This window comes from Equus asinus, chromosome 11, assembly GCF_041296235.1.
Source record: "Equus asinus isolate D_3611 breed Donkey chromosome 11, EquAss-T2T_v2, whole genome shotgun sequence".
Lineage (NCBI taxonomy): Eukaryota > Metazoa > Chordata > Mammalia > Perissodactyla > Equidae > Equus > Equus asinus.
In genome coordinates, this window is record NC_091800.1 from 30,865,896 (window position 1) to 30,886,005 (window position 20,110).

The 20,110-nt window shown below is 36.1% G+C and overlaps 1 protein-coding gene across 13 annotated transcripts in view; it reads left to right on the top strand.

Moving 5' to 3' along the window:
* The window catches only part of ENOX1 (ecto-NOX disulfide-thiol exchanger 1), a 533,277-nt gene that overhangs the window by 275,157 nt on the left and 238,010 nt on the right, over positions 1 to 20,110 (top strand). For 12 of the 13 annotated variants that reach the window (XM_070480830.1, XM_070480828.1, XM_070480825.1 and 9 more), the window contains one exon: positions 160 to 303. The gene's annotated coding sequence lies outside the window, so the exon portion shown is untranslated. The remainder of the gene's footprint in view (positions 1 to 159; positions 304 to 20,110) is intronic. The other variant, XM_070480826.1, reaches the window with a different exon arrangement.

Consider the following 20,110-nt stretch of genomic DNA (forward strand, 5'->3'; position numbering starts at 1 on the left):
GAGTAAGAAGATTTAGGGGCACAAAATTAACAGAAATGAATACCGTTACTTTAATAATACCAGTAGGTGCAAATACAGCACTTTCTGACCACAGTGTCTGGGACTGGCAGTAGTGGTACTTGGGGCACTTCCTAATGGTGTGCTTTTCTTTCCTTCCAGAAGCATCTGGCATGTCAAAGCCGCACTGTCTTCCATGGGACTTCCTTTGTAAACAGCTTCTATTTAAAATATTTTTGTGAATACGTTGTTTCAGTCAAGTCCCCAAAGAACACATTTGTCTTCTGATCTTCTGGAGGTCTTAAGGTTTGTGTTAATTTTTCCATTTTTCTCACTGAAGATGTTATTAATTTTGAGGGACATTTTAAAAAAGGATAGTCATACTCTATTGTAATAAAAACTCTGGAAGTAGATTATGCACAGGTTATAATCCTTTGATTTCATTGGGAGATAGCTATAAATGAAAAGAAATTTGATATGCTACTTCTCATACTTATTATCGTATGCTCTATGGGATGTTACAAGGGTATTAGAAATAAATATCCCCACATTGGCTTAAAACAAATTTTATTTCTGTGTTCGTAAATTCTAACTGAATAGATTCAGTAAATTTATATTGAGTGTCTACATATATCAGATTTTGTTAAGTACTTTCAGTTAGTTAAGACCTTGTGTATAAATTATATTTTGAAACACTGAAAATCAAAACTGCATTTGTCAATATCAACTAGTATTATCATTATGACATTTCTCAAATTATAAAGTCTCAGTGGCCAGAATGTTTTCATTTACTTCTACCCAGGGGTACTCACCCTTATGATTTATAATGATAGAACAGGGTTGTTGTTGTTTTTTAATGTGTGTATATTAACTGCTTGAAAAATTACTAACAATATTGTTGCTTACTCGAGGAAAAAGCTTGCTAGCAAAGCGGGCATTTTATTTTGGAAGTATGTGTTTCTCTGTTGAGATAGTACCAAGCAAAACACTTTTATTTTGAAAGTACTTTCTGACAAAGACCTATCCAAGGGCTAAACTCAATCCATGCATCTTTCATAGATGGAAAAATAAACCAGAGAGAGGATAAAGCTTGGTGTATTGAGTGGACAAAAACTAAATGAAGAGCAAGGGAGAAGGAACACAGCGCTTTCCCTAGCAGGACACATCTTTTTCCACAGGCATTTATTTCATTTGGTTGGACTTTTATTCTGTCCACGGTGACAGATGTTTTCGCCCCTAATAGCCCTTTACTATGGCTTTTTTTTTTTTCTTTTATTTCTCCTGAGAAATCAAAGTAGATTTCTCTGCAGTGCTGGGCTAGATTCCAGTTTTCCCACTGCACCCTTTGTTGTTTGGCCTCATGACTGACTCACTTTGAAGTGCCAGGCATATGGTGTATATGGGGGGAGAGGATGAATGGGAGGTTGTGCCTCCATCTTCAGCTCTCCAGTCTGTCAATTTGGCAGGAATGTTGTAGTGTGTAGAAACCTAATAAGTGTCTCCATAGAAACAGAAGTGATGGAAAGGACTTGAGAAGTTACCTAAATGTTCCTCCCTAGTCTACAAGCAAGATCTCTCTTGAACTGACTGAAATCAATGAGAATCTATTTGTTTTCAAACCTTCTTACCTAGGTATCCATTTTCATTTTGAAGCCCAATATAGAGTCTCCTTTCTTAGAAACCTTGTTGTCAAGAAAGCCTAAGTAATTCCTGACCTCCTATCATGGCAATTTCTTTCTTCTTCCATGGAGAGAGAGAATTTATTGGTCGGAGTCCTCCTGTATCATCACAGAATCAGTTCTCAAGTCATCCTTTTTTGTCTTCAGGAGCAATAATGCTTTATTTTTTTTTTAACTTTCCCCATGAAATTGTATAATCCCAAAATTTGCTTATCCTCACAATTCTTTTCCGAGTCTCTTAAGTTCTTTACATTCCACTTGAGTTTAAAAGTCCAGACTGATTGCAGGAGTGTTAAAAGTCTTCTATTGGCGTTTCTCAATGGGTCCACTATTGACATTTTAAGGGGCACAGTTCTTCAGGATGCAAGATTGTTCCATGCCTTTTAGAATGGTTAATAGCCCCGGTTCCCAGGAACCAACGACAGTGGCTCTCCCATTCCCCCATCGGTGTAATAACCAGCTTTACACTTGCTTTACATTTCCCAGCAGACGAGGACCAGGACTGCCCAGATTACAAACTCCTCACTTAGAGCTGAGGATGCTGAAATTGGCAGAACTGAGTGAAGGGTGGAGCTGGACTTGGACCCTAGTTTTTAACTCTGAGTACCCTTCTTTTCCCACTCTATCACAGTTCTCTGGGCTTACCTTTTTTTTCCGCTGTCTAGAAACACACTAACATGTATATATGGATGCTCTTTTGGAGAACCAGAATTTCAGTTTGGTGTTTAAAGATCACTGTTGTTTGATATGGGAAAGGTAATATCAAAACTCAGAACAGGAAAATAGAAGAGAGAGGACAGCTGTGGGAATTTAGGGAAAAGACAGGGCCTGGACCCCAGAGACGTGTTGGGGCTGATGTTGCAAAGATATCAGGTCAGTCACTGTGAGAGGCAGGGGTAGAAAATCTGAAATCTGAGGGAAGCCTGAGAAAGGTAATTAACAAAGGAGTATTTTTTCTCTGGCTTTTCACCATGCACCCTATTTCAGCTCTACTCCATGACACAGGCTCCCTCAGAAATTGGAGGACCAGTTTATGGGGAGCTCAAAGGGCACTTGATTGGAGTTGAAACTCTCTCCAGCCCCCATATCCCTTGCGTCGCCACCATACTATCCTCCATCAATGTTTCTTCTTCTTCCTCACTTACCTGTCGGTGGCCGCCGCTTCATTCTTCACTCATACAGAGAATGGGGAAATGACTTGATGACTTTTCTTTCTCCAGATTCTTCCAAGGTCTCATGTAAAGTTATTAAATAAAAGGAAAAGACTTAGAAGCAATTGAGCTTTGGGAAATTTCTCCTGAAAAGCTTTGTTAAGGCTCTGATCTCTTGAGACCTTTGCCCTAACACAGGTACAACACTTCCATGGAATTCCCTGGTACAGAAGTTACTTAATAACAAAATGAGAAGAGTTCGTGGCTTAGACACTATTCTAAGTAGGGGTATCTCCGTTGTTGTAGTGGACTACACTTAATACCTGCCTTAGCTTCCACAAAATACGGTAAGTGCAGAGTTGAATATGGGAACTGAACTAAAGGACTCTTTGCTTTCTAGTAAAATGAAGAGTCCTACATGATAAGATTTATCATCTGTAAAAAGGCTACATTTATGGAGAGAGAAATAATAACATCAAAGGCTTCTCTTATCTTGTGTTATTTCATTATTTAAAGCTTTACGACTGAGTTCCTGAGCCAGATTTTTTTAAACATGGTGATTTTCTTGTCCTGTCTTCTTTTGTGCACAGGACACCAAGTTATATTTGACTTCTCAGAGTTTCTCATTTCCTGAAATGCACTACTAGCTCTATAAACATGGGAGAATAAATATTAGCTTTATGAGACCACGTTCTTCTACAAGTTGAAAAATAGCATATAATAAAAAATACAAGGATGTAATATTGAAAATTATAGGTCAATATGGCCTCTTATTGTGGGTATATATCTAATCTTCATGTGTGGAGACTACTTTTTCAGAAAAATGTGTGCTGGGTAACACCACTTGTGTCTGTGATATATTGCCACCCCTCATATTTAGCAATATATCTCAAGTGACTCTTGCCTCACTAGTGAAATGTTTCAGGCTTATTTACCACTACAATTTAAAAAAAATAAAAACCCTCTGGTTCCTTGCTGTTGATTCTAAGAATTGCATACCGTCCAAAGTTAATAAAATGTTTGTGGGTTCTTTTTCTGCTAGAGTGCCCTGGCACCCAGTGGAATTACATTAGAAAATGTTTAATGGCAGTTTTGAAAGAAAAGGAGGTCTTTGTCAGGGGTTAAAAAAAAAGTCAAATGTAGTCTTGCACAGCTAATCAATACATTAAGTATATAAATTGTTATTCCAAAATGCAGACTCTAATTATACATTTTTAGCAACAATGAAAATGTGGCATCCATTAACTGTGTTCCTTGAAACTCAAATTCACACCCTGTCAGCAAGGAAAAGAATAACCTATGTAGATAGTTATGAGTGGAAACACTGTTTTAAAGCCAGTGGATTCAATATAATTATGTCCAGATAATTCACTTCCATCTGAAAATGACCATCCATTTTCCAAAAGTGCCACTGACTTCTCATATCAACGACAGTCTTTTCTTCCATATTCCCTCTCATTGTTGCTCTTGCTAAAGATGGACAATAATCAGCTTTGTATATTCTGGGCCCAAAAGTGAAAAAAATTGGGCTTATTGGAACAGCTCCTTCTAATTGCCTAAATTTCTACAGCATTCTTCTTTTAAACAACAAAATTTTAAAATTATATTAATTTTGATTATGAAGTAGTTTAAACCTGTAGAAAATAAGAAACACTGTGTATCTACCCCGTATTTTAAAATGTCGATACTATCATATTTGCTTTCAATTTCTAGTTTTTAAAGTTAAAAAAAAATCACCATCCTTCCTCTTCATCCATCCCTGTAAGTAACATAACTATAACAAGATGGTTGTATATTATTCCCTTTATATAATATTATGTTATATATTAGTCATGGATATATACCTATATATTTCCGTAACTAAGTCTGTGTCTCTATATGTGGAACACTGTTTTTAAATTTACATAGATGAGATCATACTGAATCTATACCTTTGTAACTTATTTTTCATCAACATTGTTTTTTTTTAGAAGAATTTGTTAATATAACATCTGGCTCACTCATAGTAGTTAATTGTTGTGTAGTCTTCCACTAATAAAGCATATCTACCTTCTCATAACACAACATTTACTAGTCTTTTTTTTCTGGACCACCGTCTTCCTGCATCCATCTCATCACTCATGGTAGACATACAGGTTTATTGTGTGCTACTGCTATATCTTGCCTGCCACAGAATAGGCAATTGGGCAATATTTATTCCTTAACTTGTACTACAAAATCTTTCATTTCCTTCTTGTCAACAAAGTTTTCTACTTCATTTTCTTATTACTGTTAGATGTCCCTCTGTCCTTTTCTACTGATTTTTCCTGCAAGTGGTTTCCAATGTGGCTTTACCACTTCCGTCCCAGCAAAGTATAATTGTGTCTAAATAGTGAGAAAAGACAAAAGAAATAGAACAAAGGCAAAGAAGAGAATGAAAGATGGAAGAAGGGATTAATTCCAGTCCTTAGTCTCTGAGGTTCACTTGTGTGTCTGAGAGATACTTTTTACAATACATTTGCATGATTTTTTACACTTCATTATCTCAGAGGTCAGCTAGTTTTGGAGGCCTTTTCTCTTCCATTAGACCAAGGAAAAATTTTCTTTTGTCTCTTGGCTTCATAATAATGTTAGAAAAATGTGCATGATTTTAAAAAATTAGGTACGATGTTAAAGATTTCAAGATCTATCTCAAGTTGAATGTTTGTTTAGCGTCTGGTGCCTCCAAAAAGTGGAAGCTATCAAAAATCCTCAAATGAATATATATTTGTACTACAGTAGGTTTTAAGGGTGTTTTGTGAGTGTTTTGCCTAGCAGGTGCTAAATAAATCTTTGTTGAGTGATTGAATGAATAAACAAAGTAATAAATATTTGTGGAGGTTACAGTAATAAATATTTGTAGAAACTACATGGTCATTTGACTTGGAGGTATTTTAGCGGGTCCCAGCAATCATCTTTCATCTACTAGAACACTTACCTTCAACATTTAGACCTCCTGTGATTGAAAACAGAGGTCTAAAAACAAATGAAAGTTCAGAGTTAACTGAGAGCATCAATTCTCAAGAGTCATTGAAATGCAAGTCTGTTTAGGGTTCCCAGATTGCTTGGGGCTCTAAAAAAGTGTCCACTCCCTTAAAATTTTAAGAGCTTTATATCTGAAACTATTCTCAAATTCTGTTCTGTTTTGTTATTCTAAGAGAGAGAAGATTTTTTTGGTTAATTATATTTTTATGTATGATTGTGGGCTGAGCCAAGTGACACCAGTAGAAAAATGCAACTTTGAAAAATTCAAGAGTAAAAGCAATTATTTCTAGACCTGACAGAGCCTTTCCTGGGTTCAATTCTCACTATTTTAAATTATTTATCCCCTTCAAGATACTGGAAATTATTAGACTGTAAGAGATCTTACTACTTGCCAAATGTAATTTTCTATATGAAAAGATTAATAAGTATTGAGAATTTCTTTTGGTCTCCCTTGCAAGCAATGCTCTGGTCTTTTCTGAAGGCAAGTTTGTGTGATTTTTTCCTCCTTAATCTTTATTTTTATTGCGTTTGATGGAGTTCTACTAAGCTAAGGCTTGTGCCAAGTTTAGTTTTCAGCAGACTTTTGTAACTGAGTGTAAGTCCTCAGAAAATTGAGTTTCTGTCAGAATTCTTGCGCGCATTACCAATAGTCCCTCCGCTGGTCACTCTCATCCTACTCAGGCTTTCCTGTGTGTCCGGAGTCAGCAGGGAAGTGCTTTTCAATCTTAGCTCACATATGTTTTTAAGGAGAATTTGTTCTGGTAGTATTAATATTCCCCATATGAGATTATTAGTGCTATTTCCTAATAGTAAATGTATGATTTTTATCAGTATCATTCATAATGATAGATCTGCATACGGCCTTGAGTTCTCATTTGGCGTATCTCTTGATAAGTGCGGTAGAATTCCCACAAATTGTACTCTCTTTATTTCTGCTGTATTTTACTTTAGAAAACCAAAGAGCTACTCTATCCATCTGTCTGCCTCCAAGTTGTTCCATTGAGTTATTACCGGATCTGCAGCATTCCTTGTCTTCCTCTCCCCTCTTCTGCAGACCCATTCTCTCGGGAGCTGGAGTGGAGCAGCTGGGTTCTAATGCCAGCCAAGAAGACCAAGCTGCAATGGAAAATGAGGAAATGTGTCCAGTGATAGGCTTACTGTCATCCTTCTACTTTTTTTTCCCCCTTATATCAGGGTCCATAGAATTTCAACTACAATAGCAAGAAATAATTAGCCCACTGATGTCTTGGCAGAAGAAAGATTGGTGGTGATGTTGGATTCTAAGTTTTTCAAATATAATTTGAGAAAGTATCTGTTAAAATTTGAAATGGAATGGAGAAGAGTGAAAAAATAAGTGTGGGGGCTGGCCAGTGGCGTAGTGGTTAAGTTCACACACTCCACTTTGGCAGCCCAGAGTTTGCAGGTTCAGATCCCAGGTGTAGACCTACACACTGCTCATCAAGCCATGCTGTGACAGTGTCCTACATACAAAATAGAGGAAGATTGGCACAGATAATTAGCTTAGGGCCAATCTTCCTCACCAAAAAAATAAAAATAAAATAAGTGTGGTTTTTAATTCAGATTAGAGGATCAGCAAATTTATTCTGAGCAAATTAAAACTGAATTTGGATTCTTTAATCCAGAAACAGCTATGAAAAATTTAAAGATAAGCAATGAATTTTTCCCAAAAGTGTTACAAAATTAGGTTAACAGGTCTAGGCAGTCAACAAAGCTAATAAGTATTAGAAACCTAGAAAAATCATAATTTTCAAGTGTGCTCTTAATACTTGAGACACAGATGTAAATAATTAAGGATAAAGAATCTCAAGGATGCTTGTGAAAGAGACAAAATTAATATAGGGAAGCCTCACTAATTTGAGTGAACTAGAGAGAACACACTTCTTGGAATTATGTGATGTTTCCTTTCAAGGACAGTTGTACACTCTCAAGTAAATACAGTAATATAAGCTTGTGGCTAATAAAAACCTCAACACCACCACCACCACCAACAGAAATCCTCTCTCTCCTGCTTCATGAATCCCTAACTTTCCCCTAATAATTTTACTCTGAGATGATCCACTCTGGAAGGAATTATAGAAGTTTGGCTTTTGACCATCCTAAGCAACTTATATTAACTTAGAAAACAGTAGATTCACCTGAAGTCAGTGGTAAACTTTATTTGAATATGTCTCCTAATATACTTCTTTGACAAATTTGTTACTATTTAAATTGAGCGGATGTTTTAAAATTACAAGTGAATTTTTGTTTACATATAATATTTTATTTTCTCTTAACAGTAAGCTTTCACTCAAGGGAAATAATAATAAGACATTAAAGTGCAGGGCACCTGCCTCACAGCTTGCGTCTCCACTCAAGGAAGAGGTCATAGAGTGCGGACATCCCAAACCTCCTCACTCGGGAGAGATAAGTGGGAGGAAGAGATAAGGGCGAGGAGAGGTGATTGCCCACCAGCTTCCTCTTCTCTTTTATCCCAGAATTTGGCATGCAGCCAGCGTTTCTTTAATTTTATCTTTAGCTCCTTCTGATAGCCTAGGGTTTGTGTGTATGCGTGCTGGAAGCAGGAGAAGGAGTTCCTTTTCAAAGAGACACAAGGGAATGACATATTTTTATGAGAAAGACATTTTTCTAAATTCTCTCCTGAAAATATGGACAACATTTGAATAAATACTATAGGCGAAAGTTTTCCAGATAAAATGTCTGAGACCCTTTCCATTCATTTGAAATTTCTCACACACACAAAGGACTGTTCTTTACTGAACAATGCCATCACTGTTAGAAATTCCACCCTAAATCTTAGCAGCAAATATATAATCCCAAAATAAAGATGAGCTAAGGGAATGGAATGTACTTTTCCTTTAATATAAAATAATTTTTTGTTGTTTTAAAACCCTGGATAAAAATCCATTAATCACAGTTTCTTAGAATTATCACAAATATGTATATATTTGACAACCCAAAGGACAGCAGTCACAATAGAATGGAACAATTTTCAACATTCTAGAGCTCAATTTTCTTATCAGAAACATCACTAAATTGAAGATAAAAGATATCACGTTAAGAAATTCCACTTTCATTTAAAATATCTATTTATGAAAATGATAATACTTGTAAGCACTATATAAAATGCAATTTATAAAAACTTATTTTTACTTATGCACTTCTCAGCAAAGTGAGACATAACCCACATAAAAGATGCTGCCTTTTTTCCTCTGAGAATTCCAGTCATCTGTGAAAATATGTCTTTGCTTAATCTATTGATGGAAGATGCTAAAATTGTATTTTTAAAATGAGTATTGTAAAAGGAGGTGGCAGGATGTAAATGGTGTTTAACCTCTTGTTATACTGCCCTTAGAACTTTTTTTCCCTAAAGTTACCTTACCCAATTTCATTTTGCTTGGGTCCTGGAGGGCATGCCTGAAACTTTGCCCATAGTAGGCTGTGATTTAAATGTTTGCTAAACAAATAAATAAGAAAATTAATGAAAGGTGGCCTACAAAGGTGAATTTCCAAAAGTCTCATGGCTTCAGTGGGCTGAATACCAGATGGGAAGGGTCTCGGAGACATAAGGCTACACGTTCTTATTTTGCTTTCCTCTCCAGGGCCCACTCTATTTATTGCTGTGGCATCTGGCTGGCCTTCTTTTCTGGGCCCAGCATGCTCCATGCCGTGTGTTAGTATTTTCCTGGAATGAAAGTCAAGGAAATACCATTTCTAAAAATATGCTTTGTGGGTTTTGAAAATATAATATTTCCTTTCTACTAGCTCATTCACTTAGGGGTCCTAATAAATGACATTCACGCATAGAAAAAAAAAACCCACAGTGAATCTAATTTTATCTATGCATCAAACATAACAACTGCTTTAACAAAGAGTGCAAACATTGTCCTCTTCTTCTGTTTCTGAGACAGTTCATTTTTGTGGGTTCATGGCCACCCTCACTAAAGTAGGAGCTAAAACATTTACTCAGTGTTTATTTATACCAGGAACTGTACTTTACATATTTTAGCAAGTATAGTCCCTTAACAATCCTGTAGAGCAAGTATTATTTATCATTTACATATTATAAATTAGGAAATTTAGACTTAGATTACTTAAATACCTTGCCAAGTTCACACGGCTAATAACTTCCGTAGTTGAAATTGCTTTCTTCTTTTTCTCTTTTAATTTTTTTCCTTTTATTTGTTATTTACTGTGAAATGTGTCATTGCATCCCCCCACCCATCTATGAATCCTTCTTATTTTTGGACACATTTCAAAGTAAGTTGTAGACATCACTACAACTCCCCCTACGTGCTTTGGCATATGTATCATTACTAGAATTCAAAGTTTATGATTTTCTTAAGTAAAAAATTGGGGGTAAAATTTACATATATAGTTACATAAAATACACATATCATAAGTGTACATTTCCATGAGTTCCGACAAAGGTATATACCTGTGCCACCCAAATCTATTTCACCCCAGAAGGATCCCTCATACCCTTTCCCAGCAAATCCTCCCCAACCCTGAGTAAATCAATTTTAGTTCTAGAACTTCATATAAATAGAATCATACACTGCATACGCTTTTGTGTCAAGTTTCTTTCACATAGTATAATATTTTTGAGATTAATCTGTGTTTTAGTTTATCAGTAGTTCATTTCTATTTCTTGCTGAGTGATATTCTATGGTATGAATATACCACAGTTTGTTTATCCATTCTTCTATTGATGGACACCTGGGCTCTTTCTAGGCTCTGACTGTTATGAATGAAGTTGCTATGAACATTCTTGAACCAGTCTTTTTGTGAACATAGACTTTCATATCTATTCAATATCTAAGAGTGGAATTTTATTGATAGGTAGGTGTATATTCAGTTTTAGAGGAAATTGCCAGAACTTTGTCCAAAGTAGTTGCAACATTTTACATCCCCACCAACAATATATGATAGTTTTAGTTGTGCCACGTCTTCAGCAACATTTGGTGTTGTCAGTCTTTTTAATTTTAGCCATTCTGGTGGGTTTTCAGTGATATTTCATTGTGATCCAATATGCATTCTCCTTGATGACTAATGTGTCGAAATCTTCTTCATTTGCTTACTGGCCATCCATAGATTTTCCTTTGTAAATTATCCATTAAATCATTTGCCCATCTTTATATTGGGCTGTATTTTTATTATTGAGGTATAAGTTATATATGTGTCCAACATTTCATCAGATATTTGATTTGCAACTATTTCCTTCCAATTCTAATCTATTGCTTGCCTATTCATTCTCTTAATGATGTCTTTTGATGAGCAGAAGTTTTAATTTTTGGAGTATAACTTATTGTTTTTTTTTTTCATGGTTATTGTTTTTTGTATCCTAAGCTAAGCTTATCCCCAAGTCAGAAAACAATATTCTATGGTTTCTTTGAAAAGCTTTAGAGTTTTAGCTTTTGTGTTTAGATTTATGATCCAAATTGAATTAATTTTTATGTTTTATGTGAGGTCAGAGTTGGGTTTATTATTTTCTATATAGGATATTTAATTTTTCCTGCACTATTTGTTGAAAAGACTTTTCTTTCCCTATTGGAATACCTTAGTGTTGTTCTCAAATATCAAATGACCATGTAAGTGTGCATCTGTTTCTGAATTCTCTGTTCCATTGATTTTGTTGTTCTTTGTGCTGGTACCACACTCTATTGATTTCTATAGCTTTGTAGTAAGTCTTCAAAAGCCCTCTATCTTTGTGTACTTTCATAAGATTGGTTTAGATATCCTAGTTTTCCAGAAATTTTATATATATTTTAGAATTAGTTCGCTAGTTTCTAAAAATAATCAGCTTAGTGAGATGATTCGGAATATGTTGAATCTAGGGCTCAATTTGGAAAGAATTGACATCTTATCAATATTGACCCTTCTAATCCATAAACATACACTCTCTTTCCAATAATATAGGTCGTATTTAATATCTCTCAGCAGTATTTTGTAGTTTTTAGTATAAAATTCTTGCATGCTCCATTTTATTTATTACTATGAATTTTATGTATTTGTAATATTTTAGGTGGAATTTAAATTTATTTTTCAATTGTTTCCTGGTAATATGTAAAACTACAATTGTAGTATTTTCCTGATACCAAAATCAAATACATTATAAGAAGTCTACAGACTAATATTCTTTATGAATATAGGTGAAAATCGTCAACAAAATACTAACAAATCAAATCCTACAACATATAAAGAGGATTCTACACCACGACCAAGTAAGATTTATCTAAGGAATGCAAGGTTAGTACAACACTTGAAAATTAACTAATGTAAGATACCATATTAATAGAATAAAGGACAAAAATCATATGATCACCTCAACGGATGCAGAAAGAACATTTGACAAAGTGTCTTTCATAATAAAAGTATTTGACAAGCTACAAATATAAAGAAACTTTCACAACCTGATAAAGGATATCTATGAAAAATCCACAGCTAACATTATGCTTATTGGTGAAAGACTGAAAGTTTCCCACCTATGACCAGGAAAAAGACAAAGATGTCTGCTCTTGCCGCTTCTATTCAATAATATACTGGAGGTTCTAGCCAAGGCAGTTAGGCAAGAAAAAGAAGTGAACGGCATCTAGATTGGAAAGGGACAAATAACAAACTCTATTTATAGATGACACAGTCTTCTATATAGAAAATCCTAAGGAATTCACAAAATAACTATTAGAGCTAATAAATGAGTTCAGTGAGGTTGCAGGATAGATCAGTATGTATACTAAACCAGTTATATTTCTGTACATGAGCAATGAGCAATCTAAAAATGAAATTAAGAAAACAATTCCATTTAAAATGGCATCAGAGGCTGGCCCTGTGGCCGAGTGGTTAAGTTTGCATGCTCTGCTTCAGCAGCCCAGGGTTTCATTGGTTCAGATCCTGGGCGCGGACGTGGCACTGCTCATCAGGCCACGCTGTGGCAGCGTCCCACCTGCTGCAACTAGAAGGACCCACAACTAGAATATACAACTATATGCTGGGGGAATTTGAGGAGAAAAAGCAGAAAAAAAGAAAAAAGATTGGCAACAGTTGTTAGCTCAGGTGCCAATCTTTAAAATGGCATCAAAAATAATAAAATACTTAGGAATAAATTAACAAAAGAAAAGCAAGACATGTACACTGCAAACTACAAAACATTGTTGAAAGAAATTAAAGATGACCTAAATAAATGAGGAGACAACACATGTTCTTGGAAGAGTTAATGTTGTTAAGGTGGCAAAGCTCCTCAAATTTATCTACAGATCAGTGTAATCCCTATAAAAATCTAAGCTGGCTTTTAAGGAGAAATTTACAAGATGATGCTAAACTTCATATGGAGTACAAGAGACCCAGAATAGCCAAACAGTCTTGCAAAAGAACAATGTTAGAGGACTCACTCCAGATTTCAAAGCTTACTACAAAACTACAGTAATCAAGACTGTTTGGTACTGGCATAATGATAGACAGATAGATCAATGGGATAGAATTGAGAGTCCAGAAATAAACCCACACATCTATGGTCAATTGATATGTAGGAATGGTGCCAAGAAGATTCAATGGGGGCAAGAATAGTCTTTTCAACAAATAGAGCTGGGACAATGAGATTTCCGCATGCAAAGCAGTGAATTTGGACCCTTACACCATATATAAAAATTAACTCAAAATGGATCAAAGACTTAAATGTAAGAGCTAAAACTGCAAAACTTTTGTAAGGAACCATAAGTATAAATTTTTATGACCTTGGCTTAGACAATAGTTTTTGGATATAACATCAAAAGCATGAACAACAAAAAGAAAAATAGATAAATTAAACTTTATCATAATTAAAAACTTTCATGCTTCAAAGGACACTATCAAGAAAGTGAAAAGAAAACCTACAAGATGTGAGAAAATATTTGCAAATTTTGTATATGGTAAAGGTCTAGTATCTAGAATGTATAAAGAACTCTTACAACTCAAGACCAAAAAGATAACCCAATTAAACAATGAGGAAAAGATCTGAATAACACATTTCTCCAAAGAAGATCTACAAATGGCCAATAAGCACATGAAAAGATGCTCAACATCATTATTCATCAGGAAAATGCAAATAAAAACCACAATGGGCTACCACTTCACACTCACTTGGATTACTGTAATATAAAAGACAGGCAATAATAAGCATTGGCAAGGATGCAGAGAATTTGGAACCCTCATACATTTTGATAGGAATGTAAAATGCTGCAGCTACTTTGGAAAACAGTTTGGCATTTCCTCAAAAAGTTAATCATAGAGTTACCAGTTGACCATGCAGTTCTGCTGTTAGGTATAGACCCAAGAGAATTGAAAATACATGTTCATACAAAAACTTGTACCCAAATGTTCATAGTAATATTATTGCTAATGGTCAAAAGTATAGAAAACCCAAATATCGACCAACTGATGAATGGATAATAAAATGTATTTACACGCAATGGAATATTATTTTATCAGAAAAGGGAATGAAATACAGATACAAGCTATAATGTGGATGAACCTTGTAAACATTATGCTAAGTGAAAGAAACCAAACACGAAAGTCCACATATTGTATAATTCCATTTATATAAAATGTGCAGAATAGGTGGCTTTATGGAGACAGGAAGTAGATTAGTAGTGTCAGGGACTGAGGGGAGTGGGGAGTGATTGCTAATAGGTACAGACTTTTTTGGGGGGATGATAAAAATATTGTGGAATTGGGTGATGGTTGCACAACCTTGTGAATATACCAAAAAACATTGAACTGTACACTTTAAAAAGGTGAAATATATGGTATGTGAATTATCTCTATAATTCTAGTTCTAATCATTCAATTTTAGTTCTAATCTAATCATAGAATTCTAGTTATAATCATCATTTGGTAGATTTCATAGGATTTTTTTTATATAAAATATACTCATAAAGACAGTTTTGTTTCTTTCCAACTTTTATGCTTTATTTCTTTTTCTTATTTTATTGTAGTGGCTCAAACCTCCTATATAGTTATATGTTGCTTAACAACAGGGATATGTTCTGATAAATGCATCTTTAGGTGATTTCAGCATTGTGTGAACATCATAGAACGCACTTGCACAAACCTAGATGGTATAGTCCACTACACACCGAGGCTATATGGTATAGCCTATTGCTCTTATGCTACAAACCTCTATACCATGTTACTGTACTGAATACTGTAGGCAACTGTAACACAATGATAAGTGTGTATCTATACATATCTAAACATAGAAAAGGTACAATAAAAATATGATATAAAAGCTAAAAAGTGTATAGGGCACTTACCATGAAAGGAGCTTGCCAGACTAAAGTTGTTCTGGGTGAGTCAGTGAGTGAGTGGTGAGTGAATGTGAAGCCTAGGACATTACACTACTGTAGACTTTATCAACACTGTACCCTTAGGCTACACTACATTTATAAAAAATATTTTTATTTCTCCAATAAATTAATTTTAGCTTGCTGAAACTTTTCTACTTTATAAACTTTTTTATTTTTTTAACTTTTTTACTTTTGTAATAACACTTAGCTTAAAACCAAAACACACTGAACAGCTGTACAAAAATATTTTCTGTCTTTATATCCTTATTCTATAAGCTTTTTCCTATTTAAAAAAAAATTATTTTCTTTTTACTTCTTAAACTTTTTTTGTTAAAAACTAAGACACAAACACACACATTAGGCTGGGCCTACACAGGATCAGGATCGTTAATATCACTGTCTTCCACTTCCACATCTTGTCCCACTGGAAGGTCTTCAAGGGCAATCAGGCACAAAGAGCTCTCATCTCCTATTATAGCGATGCCTTCTTCTGGAATGCCTCCTGATGGATGTGCCTGAAGCTCTTCTTGAGGACGTGTCACTCTTTTCAGAAATATGTCCATGGTGGTTTGCTGCTTTTTATTCTTCATAGATTTTCTAGTAAGCAGATAATGCACCATGTCTCTATTAAAGAAACCTTTTGGTGTTGGGGTCCATGTTTTCAAACTTTGTAAAGAGGTCGTTGAGGTCTGCAAAGGCTCCTGCTAAATCCTTCGCTGTGGATTTTCTTGGGTGCTCTTCTTTGTCTTCTCTAGAAGTTTCCTTGTCTCTTGCCTCTTCAGCTATGCTTTCCTGTTCCAGTTCCAGCAACTCCTCATTAGTCAGTTCCTCAGGAGCCAGCTCTGGAAGCTCCTCAGTGTCATCCTCATCCACACCCAAGGTAAAGTTGTCTGCCGTCTCAACCACAGCCTTGTTGATTTTTACAATCTCTTCATCCTTGGCAAGTTCTTCGAAGTCATGGACGAACTTCTTGAGTGTCTTCTTCCAGATGCCATTCATACACTCCTTAGTGACATCACCCCAAGCCCAAGCAAGGTCTTGATGCAGACATAGATGTTGTAATCATTCCAGAATAGCGTCAGTGTCTTCTTAGTATCTTCCACAGTTGCAGCAATAGCCTGGGCAAAGGTCCTCCTCAGGTAGTAGACCTTAAAAGCTGCTGTAACTCCTTAATCCATTGGTTGGATCAAAGAGGTGGTGTTCGGAGAAATGCCACTTTGATATTGGGATGAAGATTACTAATAAAGGGAAGATGTCCAAAAACATTATCAACAGTAAGCAAAATCTTGAAAGGTATGTTATTCTCCAGACGGTACTTCTACATTTTGCTGGCATAGCAATTCAGGAGGGCATCTTGGAAGAGGAGCTGGGTCATTGATGACTTCTTACTGCTCCTGTAGTGCACTGGTAGTGTGTGCTTGTTAATATGCTTGAAAGCCCTGTGGTTCTCACTGTGCCAGATCACAGAGGGTTTCCATTTGTTAACTGCAACATTGCCCCCGAGCAAGACTGTTATCCTGTCCTTGAAAGCCTTGAAACCTGGCATTGACTTGGCTTCCTTATGAGTGAAAGGTCTTTCAGGCATCTGTGTCTAGAATAGGGAGGTCTCATTCATATTGAGTATTTGCTCTGGCAAGTAATTTTCCTCCACAATCAGCTTATCTAGAGTTTCCAAAAATTCTTCAGCTGCCTTCACATTAGCACTCACAGAGCCACCACTCACTTTTGCGTTATGTGTGAATAATGATTCTTGAATTATTTAAACCACCCAGAGCTAGCAGTAAATTCAACATCATATTTGGGTCCAACCTTTTCTTTCAACATCACAAACAAGCTTTTTGCTTTGGTTGTGATCATCATGGTGCTGAGAGGGATACGCTTCTGTAGCTGGTCTTCAATCCAGGTCATTGGAAGTTTCTCCATGTTTGATATAGGCCCTTCTTGAATTTTTATTAGTCTGGTTGCCTTCAATGAAGCAGATCCTTTAACATCACTTTGGTGTTCAAGATGTAGCTACGGTGGAATGGGACATGCCTGAGTGGTAAGCAATAACCATCACTGATTTTCCACCTTTGTAGTCCCTAATTGCTTTTAATTTCATTTCCAGGTCAGTCACTTGATGTGGCCTCTTACTGGCAACATTAGCAGTGGCTTTTGTATGCCTAGGAGTCATTATGAACAAAACAACATGAGATTAAATCAAGCACAAGAGAAAATGATGCAATCAAGAGACATGGTAACCACAAGATCCCACAGGAGATTTTAAGGGCTGGGATGAAATGTGGCTATCCACATTCCTTTGGCTAGAACTAGTTATGTGTTTACACCTAAATACAAGGGATAGTGGGAATTATGGTCTTCCTGCATGCCCAGAAGAAACATGAAATGACTTAGTGAAAACAGAACAATTCCAGTGATGATAATAGATACGAAATAATGCTATATCAGAATTCAGCATGTATCTCTCAATATTAAGTTGTATAGGCTGTTGTCCCTTATCTTTTCTTTCTAATTCTTCACACCTTCCTGGCCTTTTTATCCAGTCCCACAGTTTTCCATCTTTCTTTTTGGCCTTGAGAGCCTAAAATTCACTTTTACAGATTAGACAACTCTTAAAATCCAGAACCCCATTTCAGAAGGTCTTTGAAGCATGTCCACATGGATATTCCATTTAAAATGCTGTAGACTCAATTACTTTCTTCCGAAAGTTTGTCTTCCCTGTGTCTTTTCTAACTCAGATAAAAAGTACAATATTCACCCCATTACTTAATCCAGATTCATCTCCAACTTCTTCTCTCTCTCACTTTCCACATCTTGTCACTTAAGTTCTATAATCTTTGAAAATATCTCTCAGATTGATTCCTTCTTCTCTATTTCCATAGCTGCTGTTTTATTTCAGGTTCTTAAAATCTTGTGGAGAGTATCACAGCATCTTTTCTAACACTTTTCTTACCTCAAGTCTCAGCCCCTTCCGATTCTTTTCTCACTCAGTCTCAGAATAATGTTTCTAAAAATTAAATATAATTATGTCACTTTTCTACATTAGATAATTTAATGATCTTCTCTTACAGTGTTTATTTTCAAGCTTTTTTCTATTATTCTAAAGTAATAGAAATCTGTTTTCAGAAGAAGGTTCAAATCCTGGAGTTGAACAAATAAGCAGATGGCTGGTGAGAGCCAGCATTCTCCCTGTCAGGACATTTGTGGATACGCAGGGAAGGAAAGCTAGAATGACCCCGTTAGTACTGGATAAGAGTCAGTATGAACTCATGTCTAGCTTAATATCTATACAGATGCACAGATACTGGAACAATTGTAGCTATGTGTATATACCTGTATATTTCCCAGCTCCTTCTGCTGAGAGGCCCTGGGGGCAGTGATGCTCCAGTAGCAACTAGCACATCTGTACCCAGATCTTGGTTTCTAAATATCATCCTCCAGTGAAAAGAACTAGGGATCCTTGGAGAAGTGGCTGGTTCTAGGGCTGGGACAGTAAAAATTCAATATAAGCCTGGAGCATCTGATATGGCCTGATACAGTCAAGTCCTCAAAAAACAGAAGGATGGGGATGTGTCAAAGGGATGTAAGAGCCAACCTAAAAGAGCTCCCAGTGACCAAAGCTGGAACAATTTGAGCAACAAAATAGATGACATGGTATTGGATTACAACCCAAAGTATAAAATAAATGTACGTAAGTTCATCCTAAATAAATGGTTGAACAAATAAATAAATGGGGTAGAACGGACGAATCTTCCTTATAGAAGAATTGCAAATAATGTAGGTAGATGTATCCAGCTCCAGAAAGTGGAGCTCCCCCTTCAATGTGGGCTGTACTTTGTGACTAACTTCCAAATAAAAGAGCTCGTAAAGAGGAAAAAATAGTAATTTTACAGTGGAGGAATGTGGTCAACACTACCTTAACCACGTGATCAAGGTTAGCATCACAAGTGATGCCTTGTTGATACCATATGCCCCCTGATATGACGTGATGAAAAGTGTACCTCACCTCTGTGGTATTCTTCCCCAAACCCATAACCCTTGTCTAGTCATGAGGAAAACATCAGACAAACCCAAAGTGAGGGACATTCTGTAAAACACCTGGCAACTATTCCTAAAGACTGTCAATGTCATGAGTAATAAGGAAAAAGTGAGCAAGTGTCGCACACCAAAAGAAACTAAAAAGACGTGATGACTAAATGCAATTTGGTGTCTTGGGTTGGGTTCTGGAGCAGAGAAAGGACATTAGTGGAAAAACTAGTGAAATACACATGAAGTCGGGAGTTGAGTCAATAGCAATGTACCAGTGTGGTTTCTTTGTTGAAACAAATGATGTGCCACGGTAATTTAAGAGGTTAATATTAGGGGAAACTGGGTGAGGGGTTTATGGGAACTCTCTGTGTTATCTTTGCAACCGTTCTGTAAATCTAAAATTATCCCAAAGTACAAAGTTATTTAAAAAATTAAGAAGGCCCAATATAAAACATAGTAGTAAAGCTACTGTGGTTGAAGTCGGGTTGCAGGACCCAGAGTCCTGACAGCCCATCCTCTCCCTCACTCCTTTCACTCTGCCTCCTTCCCTTCCTAGGACCCCAGGCTTCTCTGGCATGTGTTTTGCAAACTACGGCCCTATAGAATTAAATCCAAACTCCTTGGCATGTCTTCTGGGGCCCTTCATATTCTCACCCTTACCTGGCTTTCATCTTCATCACCTATTGATCTCTTGTCTTTTGTGTTTATTTCCTTTGTATATTCTGAAGGAATTTCTTTTTTTCAAGCTGACCATGATCTCCTTGTTGATTTTGCACGTGCTGTTCTTTGTTAAGCCTCAAAAACTCTTTATTTCATGCTCTCTTTATATGGTCCCAGAATTCAGCTCAAGAGTCTCCTACTTTCTGAAGTCTCTAACGGGGAGGAAGGTGCTCTGAGAGTATTTCTACAATAA